General features: G+C 40.7%; 1 long non-coding RNA gene across 1 annotated transcript; it reads left to right on the top strand.

Moving 5' to 3' along the window:
* Positions 1-65: 65 nt before the first annotated feature.
* Positions 66-8,767, top strand: LOC122456202. The gene is made up of 3 exons (XR_006274936.1): positions 66-179; positions 1,762-1,851; positions 8,636-8,767. It is a non-coding gene; the product is annotated as an uncharacterized LOC122456202 (long non-coding RNA).
* Positions 8,768-12,414: the final 3,647 nt, after the last annotated feature.

Raw genomic sequence — 12,414 nt, 5'->3', positions numbered from 1 at the left:
GGGGGCTCATGGTTGAATCCTGATCCTGCTGAAGTCACTAGAATTGAATCAGGCTCCAAAATGAGGTTTTAACTACTTGTATGCTTTGGGGAGGAGGAACTTTCTGATGTACCAAAATGGGACAAATACAAGGAACATGCAAGCCCAAGTCATGAAAGCTAACCTCGTTTCCACTTCAGGTAAAAATGAATCCACTTTTGATTAAACCCTGGCTTACTGTGCAAAATCTCAGCAGAAAATCAAATGAGCATTTTGTTTTTAAATTACTGAAATTATTTCAGTTAGAGAAATGGGCCTTGTTTAATGCATGGTAACTTTTGTTTTTTACAAAAATAAACTTTCACAAAACAATAAAAACCTGTAAAATATTTTCATTAATTATCTGCAAAGTCCAATGGAATTTTTTTTAAAAAAAAATTCCTTTGCATTCTTTACCTCTCAGAAATTGCAACATGGGCCTCCTGCATAAGAACCTGAAAGGGGAACTGACTTAAAACTCACTGTAGAGAAAAGTGAAACTGACTCATCTATCCTATTGTCTCAATGGAGAGAATACAAAAATCAAAAACAACCATTATCCCCAATTGCTAGCAATAAATCTAATTTGTGCATTTTGTTAAAAGTTATTAAACCCTAGTTTTGTCAGACAGCAAGAGGCAACAAAATCCAAGGTTGAGGGCTTTCCACAGATGATGCTCTGCTACCTGCCCCTAGTAAATCTGTCACGTGGACAGACACAAAGAGCAATTGCTAGAGTATGCAGGTGGCAGAAACTTTGTCAGAGAGAGAACCAATAGGGTATCAAGGCTCAATTGGCTTTGATTACACTAGAGAAATTTTCCTCAAAATTCAAACTGGACCATTTTTCAAACTGGTTAGAGCTGCAATGTAGAGAAGGCTCAACTGGCACCATTCCTATAGCCAATTTAGTTAAACCAAAAGATTTCATATAATATGTGTGTATTAAATTTCCCCAGTGTAGATGAGGCCATTGTGTCAAAGGAGCAGTGTACTAATACAAACTAAAAATAAGTTTGTGTTGTTTTAATAAATTTAATCTTATCTGATAAACTGGCCAAACCTTTAAAACAAAACAAGGTTGTTTTAAAGAATATAGTTAAAGAATACAATACTCAATCAACCATATTGAACAAATTTTGAGCCAACTTTCATGAGACAGTGTCTCCTTAAGTGAATTACAAACACATCTAATGAGGTCCCTGATTAAATGAAACGTTCAGTTCTGGACCTGCCATGTCTACAAAATTATCTGCAGTTACTCAAGAAAGTGATGTCACTGTCACCAAATTACATAAAACATGTCCATGCTAAGAACAAACTGGCTGCAAATAGCTTCACTGTAACTCTGTGTGAAACCAAATTATACGATGTATGCTATCATCTGTTTTCCAACACTGGACAACCAAATGAAATACAATCTGCATCATTTCCCTCTGTAGGAACATTTTCTGCCATTATCTCAACAAATGTGAGGTGACATCACTGAGTACATCTTCATTTGCAACACACAATGCACAGACAAATCCGTTCTCCTCTTTCACATTGCTTACATCAACATTTTTATAAAATGAGTAGGAAAAAAAAATATTTGGATCCAATTCTGCAACCTTTAGTTGGAAGGAGTGGGAAGGAGTCCCACTACAGTCACTGGTACTAAACACATGAGTAAAGTTTGGAGGACTGGGTACTTAGTAGTTAGTACAAAAAAATGTGCTAAGAAATTGTATTTCCCTTCTGCAGGTTGTGGTCCTGTAATGGACAGAAAACTTCTCAGCTACATCAAAGTCATAGACTCCATCAAACCCTGGAGGACTGCTGGGAAGCCCTTTGGTGAGGAACATTTTGCTTTGTTGTGTCTTCGGATATGGGTCAAATCCTGCTTGCAATTGACATTAGTATTAGTAAGTCAAGCAGGAAATGGTTCTAAGAGGCTATGGCGTAGCATTTTCACAAGTCACAAATCTGATTTTACCAACCATGAAAATGAATTTCAAATGAATCTTCAAAGCTATAAAAAAAATACTTTTATTGCAAAGATGGAGAAAGGTGAACGTTACTGTGATGGAAATAAGTTTTTAAAACATGTGCCTAACTAATCATTTTGTTAACTTGGTTGATGATAACTCTAATTTATTTCAAGCTATTTAATTTTATTTGTAGTTCACTGAAAGTGTGCTCAGTGCTTTACAAACATTAAAGTCAAGTTCCCTGCTCTGAAAATACTTAAATTGAAAGGAAAAAAAGATTATATCATGATAGCAAGAGTAACTTTTAGCATGAGCCATGTGTCACATAATAGTATTAGTATTAAAGTCAGTTTTGAATAAAGAGGTAAGCTAGTAAAGTACAAATTTTAAGTCACTTTCTGAAAAAAATCTCTACTTCCATCAAGCTCATTTAACTTACTGTTTCATTAGTTCTTAGTGATAATACCTGTATGAGTAAAATAAATATATATGGTATATTATATTTATATATACTTTGGGTGGGTGCATGCACATATATACACACTTTTGTCTAGATATTATTACTAAGAACCAATTAAATACATGATCATTTAAAATAGACAAAAACCATGGCTATTTTACAAACATGCAAACTAATCCATGCTGTTTAATCATTCCTCTATGAATTTAAACTAAATATGCCTCTTTTATATTAACTCTACCCTGGTTTGTTGAAAAGTCAAACAGTAAATTCATACAGTAGAGTCTCAGAGTTACGAACACCTTGGGAATGGAGGTTGTTCGTAACTCTGAACAAATTGTTATGGTTGTTCTTTCAAAAGTTTACAACTGAACATTGACATAATATAGCTTTGAAACTTCACTATGCAGAATAAAAATGCTGCTTTCCCTTTTTTTTTGTTAGTAGTTTATGTTTAAGACAGTAATATACTGTATTTGGGATGGGGGTGAGGGGTTGTCTCAGCTGCTGCCTGATTGTGTACCTCCAATTCCAAATGAGATGTGTGGTTGACTGATTAGTTCATAACTCTGGTGTTCATAACTCTGAGGTTCTACTGTACTTTACTTTTAATTAATCAATAAACATGCTTACTTATTTGTATGTAGAAAACCTAAGCATGCTGTCTAATAGCTTGGGGTTTGTTTATATTATAAACAAAACTATACACAAAGTAAATATCTTTAAATTAAACTCTAATAAGTTCTCAAGCAGCATTTTTCTTACTTTGCCTATCTAAATTTTTATCATCATTGATGGAAGTATTTTACGTTGGTTTGTGAGTGTATGGTGAAATCAATGTTTACTGACATTTACCAGTAAAACTCTAATCCTTCCAACCCTAACTATAGCTCATCTATGGTAATATAAGAAATAAGTTTAATAACCACGCTTAAACACAATTTAGATTCTTTTGGGGGTTACTCAGGTTATAAACACAGAGCTTGGTTAGCCAGGGCAAAGGAACTCAAACCTTTTAAGACTCGAGTTTTAAAAAAAAGTGTTCTAACCCAAGTACGAGAAATCTAATTAAGTTAATCAAGTCTGCGGACTACGTGGCTCTGGGAAGAAGGATAAAGGAGTTGGAGGCGCAAGTGGTGTTCTCGTCCATCCTCCCCGTGGAAGGAAAAGGCCTGGGTAGGGACCGTCGAATCGTGGAGGTCAACGAATGGCTACGCAGGTGGTATCGGAGAGAAGGCTTTGGATTCTTTGACCATGGGATGGTGTTCCATGAAGGAGGAGTGCTGGGCAGAGACGGGCTCCATCTTACGAAGAGAGGGAAGAACATCTTTGCCAGCAGGCTGGCTAACCTAGTGAGGAGGGCTTTAAACTAGGTTCACCGGGGGAAGGAGACCAAAGCCCTGAGGTAAGTGGGAAAGCGGGATACCGGGAGGAAGCACAGGCAGGAAGGTCTGTGAGGGGAGGGCTCCTGCCTCATACTGGGAATGAGGGGCGATCAACAGGTTATCTCAAGTGCTTATATACAAATGCACAAAGCCTTGGAAACAAGCAGGGAGAACTGGAGGTCCTGGTGATGTCAAGGAATTATGACGTGATTGGAATAACAGAGACTTGGTGGGATAACTCACATGACTGGAGTACAGTCATGGATGGTTATAAACTGTTCAGGAAGGACAGGCAGGGCAGAAAAGGTGGGGGAGTAGCACTGTATGTAAGGGAGCAGTATGACTGCTCAGAGCTCCGGTACGAAACTGTGGAAAAACCTGAGTGTCTCTGGATTAAGTTTAGAAGTGTGTGCAACAAGAGTGATGTCATGGTGGGAGTCTGCTATAGACCACCGGACCAGGGGGATGAGGTGGATGAGGCTTTCTTCCGGCAACTCACGGAAGCTACTAGATCGCATGCCCTGATTCTCATGGGTGACTTTAATTTTCCTGATATCTGCTGGGAGAGCAATACAGCGGTGCATAGACAATCCAGGAAGTTTTTGGAAAGCGTAGGGGACAATTTCTTGGTGCAAGTGCTAGGGGAGCCAACTAGGGGGAGCGCTTTTCTTGACCTGCTGCTCACAAACCGGGTAGAATTAGTGGGGGAAGCAAAAGTGGATGGGAATCTGGGAGGCAGTGACCATGAGTTGGTTGAGTTCAGGATCCTGACGCAGGGAAGAAAGGTAAGCAGCAGGATACGGACCCTGGACTTCAGGAAAGCAGACTTTGACTCCCTCAGGGAACAGATGGCCAGGATCCCCTGGGGGACTAACATGAAAGGGAAGGGAGTCCAGGAGAGCTGGCTGTATTTCAAGGAATCCCTGTTGAGGTTACAGGGACAAACCATCCCGATGAGTCAAAAGAATAGTAAATATGGCAGGCGACCAGCTTGGCTTAATGGTGAAATCCTAGCGGATCTTAAACATAAAAAAGAAGCTTACAAGAAGTGGAAGGTTGGACATATGACCAGGGAAGAGTATAAAAATATTGCTCGGGCATGTAGGAAAGATATCAGGAGGGCCAAATCGCACCTGGAGCTGCAGCTAGCAAGAGATGTCAAGAGTAACAAGAAGGGTTTCTTCAGGTATGTTGGCAACAAGAAGAAAGCCAAGGAAAGTGTGGGCCCCTTACTGAATGAGGGAGGCAAGCTAGTGACAGAGGATGTGGAAAAAGCTAATGTACTCAATGCTTTTTTTGCCTCTGTTTTCACTAACAAGGTCAGCTCCCAGACTGCTGTGCTGGGCATCACAAAATGGGGAAGAGATGGCCAGCCCTCTGTAGAGATAGAGGTGGTTAGGGACTATTTAGAAAAGCTGGACGGGCACAAGTCCATGGGGCCGGACGAATTGCATCCGAGAGTGCTGAGGGAATTGGCGGCTGTGATTGCAGAGCCCTTGGCCATTATCTTTGAAAACTCGTGGCGAACGGGGGAAGTCCCGGATGACTGGAAAAAGGCTAATGTAGTGCCCATCTTTAAAAAAGGGAAGAAGGAGGATCCTGGGAACTACAGGCCGGTCAGCCTCACCTCAGTCCCTGGAAAAATCATGGAGCAGGTCCTCAAAGAATCAATCCTGAAGCACTTAGAGGAGAGGAAAGTGATCAGGAACAGTCAGCATGGATTCACCAAGGGAAGGTCATGCCTGACTAATCTAATCGCCTTTTATGATGAGATTACTGGTTCTGTGGATGAAGGGAAAGCAGTGGATGTATTGTTTCTTGACTTTAGCAAAGCTTTTGACACGGTCTCCCACAGCATTCTTGTCAGCAAGTTAAGGAAGTATGGGCTGGATGAATGCACTATAAGGTGGGTAGAAAGCTGGCTAGATTGTCAGGCTCAACGGGTAGTGATCAATGGCTCCATGTCTAGTTGGCAGCCGGTGTCAAGTGGAGTGCCCCAGGGGTCGGTCCTGGGGCCCGTTTTGTTCAATATCTTCATAAATGATCTGGAGGATGGTGTGGATTGCACTCTCAGCAAATTTGCAGATGATACTAAACTGGGAGGAGTGGTAGATACGCTGGAGGGGAGGGATAGGATACAGAAGGACCTAGACAAATTGGAGGATTGGGCCAAAAGAAATCTAATGAGGTTCAATAAGGATAAATGCAGGGTCCTGCACTTAGGATGGAAGAATCCAATGCACCGCTACAGACTAGGGACCGAATGGCTCGGCAGCAGTTCTGCGGAAAAGGACCTAGGGGTGACAGTGGACGAGAAGCTGGATATGAGTCAGCAGTGTGCCCTTGTTGCCAAGAAGGCCAATGGCATTTTGGGTTGTATAAGTAGGGGCATAGCGAGCAGATCGAGGGACGTGATCGTTCCCCTCTATTCGACACTGGTGAGGCCTCATCTGGAGTACTGTGTCCAGTTTTGGGCCCCACACTACAGGAAGGATGTGGATAAATTGGAAAGAGTACAACGAAGGGCAACAAAAATGATTAGGGGTCTAGAGCACATGACTTATGAGGAGAGGCTGAGGGAGCTGGGATTGTTTAGTCTGCAGAAGAGAAGAATGAGGGGGGATTTGATAGCTGCTTTCAACTACCTGAAAGGGGGTTTCAAAGAGGATGGCTCTAGACTGTTCTCAATGGTAGCAGATGACAGAACGAGGAGTAATGGTCTCAAGTTGCAATGGGGGAGGTTTAGATTGGATATTAGGAAAAACTTTTTCACTAAGAGGGTGGTGAAACACTGGAATGCGTTACCTAGGGAGGTGGTAGAATCTCCTTCCTTAGAGGTTTTTAAGGTCAGGCTTGACAAAGCCCTGGCTGGGATGATTTAACTGGGACTTGGTCCTGCTTTGAGCAGGGGGTTGGACTAGATGACCTTCTGGGGTCCCTTCCAACCCTGATATTCTATGATTCTATGATTCTATGATTATTATATTAGACGTCAGGAATTATAACTTTCAAAAACCAGTCGGGGAACACTTCAATCTCTCTGGTCACCTGATTACAGATCTAAAAGAGGCAATATTACAAGAAAAATATTCAAAAACAGACTCCTAGGAGAGACTGCTGAATTGGAATTAATCTGCAAACTGGATACAATTAACTTAGGCTTGAATAAAGACTGGGAGTGGATGGGTCATTACACAAAGTAAAACTATTTCCCCAGGTTTATTTTTCCTCTCTACTGTTCCTCGCATGTTCTTGTCAACTGCTGGAAATGGTCCACTTTGATTATCGCTATAAAAGGTGGGGTGTGTTTTTTCTCTCTCTCTCTCTTCAGCTGGCAAAGGCTCATCTTACCTGATCACTCTTTTTACAGTCTGTACGGTAACACCCATTGTTTCATATTCTCTGTGTATACAAAATCTCCCCACTGTATTTTCTACTGCATGCATCCGATGAAGTGAGCTGTAGCTCACGAAAGCTTATGCTCAAATAAATTTGTTAGTCTCTAAGGTGCCACAAGTCCTCCTTTTCTTTAAACATACCCAGTTCCTTCAGCCTTTGTATTCCACCCCTTTGATCATCTTCGTAGCTCACTGCTGGATCCTTTCTAATTTCTCTACATCTTTTCTATATACTGGTGACCAGAATTGGATTCAGTACTCTAGCAGAGGCCTAACCAGTGCCAAGTTAAGCAATATTATCTCCTCCCGTAACGTGCATGCTATGCCTCTGATAATGCAACCCAAAATTTTTTTTTTTTTTGCAATAGCATTGCATTGTTGACCCTTGTTGAGATTGCGATCCACCACAACTCCCAGATCCTTCTCAGCAGTGCTGCTGCCAAGCCAGTTATCCCCCATTTTCTATCAGTGCATTTGTTTTTTCCCCCCCAAAGTGTAGCACCTTTCACCTCTGTTGAATTTCATTTTGTTGTTGATAGTCAAGTTCTCCAATTTATCAAGATCCCTTTGAATTTTAGCTTTATCCTTCAAAGTGTTTGCAACTCTCCCTGCCTTTGTCTCATGTGCAAATTTGATTAGTACGCTCCCTATTCCTACATCCAGGTCATTAGTAATGATGTTAAACAACACCAGACACAGAACAGATCCCTGTGGAATCCCATGTGAGACCTCCTTCCAGTCTGACATTATTCCATTAATAATTTTTGTTTGTGGATGTTAAACCAATTATGTATCCACTTAATGATAGTTCTGCCAAGCCTGCATTTCTTCAGTTTACTTATCAGAATGTAACGTGGGGCCTTGCTAAAGTCCAGGTATATTATGTCCACCACATTCTCCCTATCCACCAAACCAGTTACCTTGTCGAAGAAGGAAATCAAGCTGGTTTAGCATAATTTGTTCTTAGTAAATCCAGGCTGGCTGCTAGTGATTACGCCTTCATCCTCCAGGTATTCACAAATAGAATGTTTTATACATTGCTCCAGTTGCTTACCAAGTATTCAGGTCAGGCTGATTGAGCTATAGTTTCCCAGTTCCTCCTTTTTAAAGATGGACATTATATTAGCCCTTCTACAGTCTTCCAGGGCCTCTCCTGTCATTCAAGAGTTTGCCGATATTATTGCCATAATAGAAGGCCAATGTAACTCAAAGTAAATACTATCAGAACACATTGGTTAACATACCAGTATTATGTGAGCACTCAGAACTGACACTGCTATAGGCAATCACAGCAGGGACTGGAAAAGGGTGATTAAACTTAAGTTCTTGGGGAAATTTGTAAAAACTGAGTTGACACAATCTTCCTACTTCACATGAGTTGTATCTGCTTTATGTCTTTTGCAGTGTGTGACCGATTCAGTCTCTGGGCTAGTTAGAGGAAAGGACAGAAGAAAATGAAGCCCAAACAGATAATCGCAGCTACTGTGTCCTTCCTGTTTCACTCACCTGCCAGTAAAAATCCAGGGTGCCTTGCTACTTTTTGTCTACTGTAGCTTCTTTCCTTCATCTGCCATGAAAAACATTCAGTCAATGAGAAGGAGTGTTGATTTTTACTTCTTACAGTACCTTTTAAAAATTAACCATAAGAATATTTAATATAGAAAAATATACAGCAAAGAGTAAATTAGATTGGTGTGACACAACTATCCTACATCTGCAGTCTCCCTTCCATACCTGTTGGGGAATTGTTATAATTTTTAATGTGAGCCAAAGTATCTTATATTTTATATAGCACCTTTTATCCTAAAGTGCTGCCCAAACAGTATACAGAATATTCCACCTTAGTGATATCCTTTACTTGCATATCCCACATATCCATGTAAGGGTTCTTCACTGGCCCAGTTGGATTCCTTGTGTTATTCAACTTAGCTATATTCACCTAGCTGTATTCAAAACTGAGGTCCATATGCTGCTTGTTACAATGTAATCACTTTGGATGACTGAACAATCAGGATACTAGTCAAACTGCACCTATTTATCCATTATGCTCTTAAAGATGTGACAGTTCATATGCATGGTAGAATGGGTGAAAAGCTACATCTCCTGTTAGCACAGCATCTTGCATGTGCGTTGGATAGTCATAAAAAAAAGCCCTGCTTCTAGTATCACAGTCTGTATAGACGCTCAAGCCCTCTCCTTACATTATACATGTATGCATGGAACTTCCTGTCATTCCATGTAAATATCTAGTGGAGGAACAAGACTTCCATACTGCCAAGTGGAGCAAGATACTAGAGCAGTTATAGTGATACAGCAACTGGGAGTTCAAATTTTATTAGACCCAACCTTAAATCCTTAACTTTTTTTAAAGATTGATTTGTGTGTATGTTGAGACTAGGATAAAAGGATTATTTTTTTAAATGTAGATTCGGGGAATCTGAGTATTTCTATACTGGGGCACCAAATACTGAGGTTCGTGCTTAAAATGTACTCACTCCAGCAATACTCCTTACTGTAGTCCTCCCTCCAGCAACACTCCCGTTGAAATCAAGGATCTCAGGATTCAGCCTCTACCCTTAGAGCACTAAGAATATGCACATCTTTTATATTTTAAAAGTTACACATTTATTATGTATAAACAACAACATTGAATACCAGTACTATCTGTAATACCGAAAATGGACAAGTACAAGGGAGGATGGAAGATGATGCTTTCCCTGAAAAAGAACCAAATGCATTTAAACTATTTAGCGTATGAAAAATGAGTGCATTTAGAGAAGATCACAATATTGCAGTAGCATTAATGATAAGCAAGGAGATTTTATTAACCCATTTTCAAAACAAGGCAAATGCTTCCAAGAAGATTCTCTCTGAGCATGCAGAGTCCCAGGATATCACCACAATGCTTTTCACCATTAAAATCAATGAGAGTTTTGTTACGGACTTCAGTGGGAAGAGGACACAGCAATAAATGAGTAGCAATAAAGATCGACAGAGTCAGACTGTAGTGAAATTCATCTCCTTCCTTACTACTTTAATGATGTGGGGTTTTTTCCAGTACAAAACAGATGCATGCGGAAAGTCCATCATCCATATTTAATGTCAATCTACACTGGATATGAATTTCACATACTTGTAGATCCCACGTTCCCAAGTGTAGTATAAATAGTTTAGATCTACTTATGGATGAGGTACACAATCACAAATATTCACACATCCTCATGGCAGGAACTATTCATTATTACAGGAGTGTGTGTTTAACTGTAACACACAAAGGCCCTGATCCTGCAACTTGTTCTGCACGGTCAGACCCTTGCATCTACATGGAGATCCATTGACTTCAGTGGAGATCCACTGGGGATTCAAGCATCAATCCATGTAGAACAAGTTGTAGGATCGGGGCCTTAAACATTAACTAAAACCAACATGACAATTCATACATGATTACCTCGGCTTTGCTTTAAAACAAAAGGCATACAGATTTTTATTCAAGTCTATTTTATTTATTTTCAGTGGAAAAAGCAAAACAAACAATTAGACTAATGGTTGTGTTTTGTTGTTTGTTTGTTTTTTAACTTGGAAACAAAGCTAATTTGTATTTTAAAAGCCAGTTAGAGGGATCCAGCTAAAGGAGAGATTATACAAAGAGTTTGCCTCAGACTGGTAAGCCACTCTGCACAAAGAGGAATGGGAAGTGGAAAGAAAAATAAATCGAACACTGCTTGGGGAGTCTCATGGAATCCTACCCACTTCTAAAGGGTTGGAAAAAATTTGCTACATAGAAAATGGAAGGCTAGCTTCTGACCCTTGCTGCGTTTTGCATGGACATAAGTGTGCACTGATCATCACAAAACTTAGTGTTTACATTCCACTTTACACATTCAGAATGCTGCACAAACAACCAACCAACAGACCCTAACAACCTCCATGAGACAGATAGCATTTATCTCCATTTCACAGCCTGGAAAGCTGGGGCAGTGAAGTGAAGATGCTTGCCTAAGGCCATACAGCCAATCAGCTGCAGAGATGTGATTTACCCTCAGGACTTTGCAGCTCGTGACCCTTTGCTCTTTTCTCCAGAGCGCCCCATCTCCCAGCAGCAGTTTCAGTAGAACCTCAGAGTTATGAAACCTTAGGAATGGAGGTTGTTCATAACTCCGATCAAAACATTATGGTGGTTCTTTCAAAAGTTTACAACTGAACATTACTTCAGTCAGCTTTGAAACTTTACTATGCAGAAGAAAAATGCCGCTTTCCTTTTTTTCTTTTAGTAGTTTACATTTAACACAGTACTGTACTTGCTTTTTTGGGGGGTGGGGAGTGGTTTGTCTCTGCTGCTGCCAGATTGTGTACTTATGTTTCTAAATGAGGTGTTTCAGAGTAGCAGCCGTGTTAGTCTGTATTCGCAAAAAGAAAAGGAGTACTTGTGGCACCTTAGAGACTAACAAATTTATTAGAGCATAAGCTTTCGTGAGCTACAGCTCACTTCATCGGATGCATTTGGTGGAAAAAACAGAGGAGAGATTTATATACACACACACAGAGAACATGAAACAATGGGTTTATCATACACACTGTAAGGAGAGTGATCACTTAAGATAAGCCATCACCAGCGGGGGGGGGGGGGGAGGAAGGAGGAAAACCTTTCATGGTGACAAGCAAGGTAGGCTAATTCCAGCAGTTAACAAGAATATCAGAGGAACAGTGGGGGGTGGGGTGGGGTGGGGGGGAGAAATACCATGGGGAAATAGTTTTACTTTGTGTAATGTGTGGTTGATTGGTCTGTTTGAAACACTGGTGTTCAGAACTCTGAGGTTCTACTCTAAAGTCACATTCTGTCTGGCTTGCCAGTGGGCACACAACTCCCACGTAGCAATTTACACCGATTACTTGTACTTTATGGCTGGGGCACAACTGATCCCAATCATGGATGGCTGATAGGGTGCATGGGGAATATTCACTAAAAACACATGAACCACAGCTCCTCACCTTAGACAGAGCACTCTTTCCTTGACCTCAGGACTGGGGAATATGGGAGCATGCAGATAGGTCTTGATCTTCCCCACATACATATAACAGTAGCTACCTGAAAATGGATCACAATAAACAACTAAATCCCTAGTTCAGAAGTCAGAGAGTGATCTGCTCCTGCTGGGACACAGAAAAAAACTGGAGAGCTCAGT

The sequence above is a fragment of the Dermochelys coriacea genome, chromosome 10 (assembly GCF_009764565.3).
Source record: "Dermochelys coriacea isolate rDerCor1 chromosome 10, rDerCor1.pri.v4, whole genome shotgun sequence".
Lineage (NCBI taxonomy): Eukaryota > Metazoa > Chordata > Testudines > Dermochelyidae > Dermochelys > Dermochelys coriacea.
Note: the sequence above shows the minus strand (reverse complement) of the source record. Positions and strands in the feature narration are given on the sequence as shown.